The following is a 432-nucleotide window of genomic DNA, read 5'->3' as shown; positions in this document are numbered from 1 at the left end:
TCAGCCTGGATCCAGGCAACGGGGGCCTGGGTGTGCAAATCTCCCCCACCCATGCATGTGCACGCTGTTGGGACCCCCCCACACGGGACAGGGCCCGCGCGTGCTGCACACCCAGCTCCGTGCGCGGGAATCCGCACGCAGATGGTCCCGCGGTGGTGGTGGGAGGCTGGAAATCACACGAGTGTGCTGGTGGCCACGTTTGGGTGCACCCTGCCAGCACCCCCTGCTCGGCACTGCTGATGTGAGGCACCTGTAATTACCCTGCCCCGGCTCCCCGCCACAGCCGTGCCTGCAGGGACGTGTCCTCCCTGCAGCAGTGAGATCCTCAGTGCTGCTCATTACCTCGCTACCTGGGGACTTCCCCGCTGAGCCTGGCGGGGTGGGAGACGGCTGCTCCAACATCCTCCCCGTTACATTGGCAGTGGAGCGCGG

The sequence above is a fragment of the Merops nubicus genome, unplaced genomic scaffold, assembly GCF_000691845.1.
Source record: "Merops nubicus isolate BGI_N331 unplaced genomic scaffold, ASM69184v1 scaffold45871, whole genome shotgun sequence".
NCBI lineage: Eukaryota > Metazoa > Chordata > Aves > Coraciiformes > Meropidae > Merops > Merops nubicus.
The sequence above is the reverse complement of the archived record's forward strand: the minus strand, read 5'-3'. Positions refer to the sequence as shown.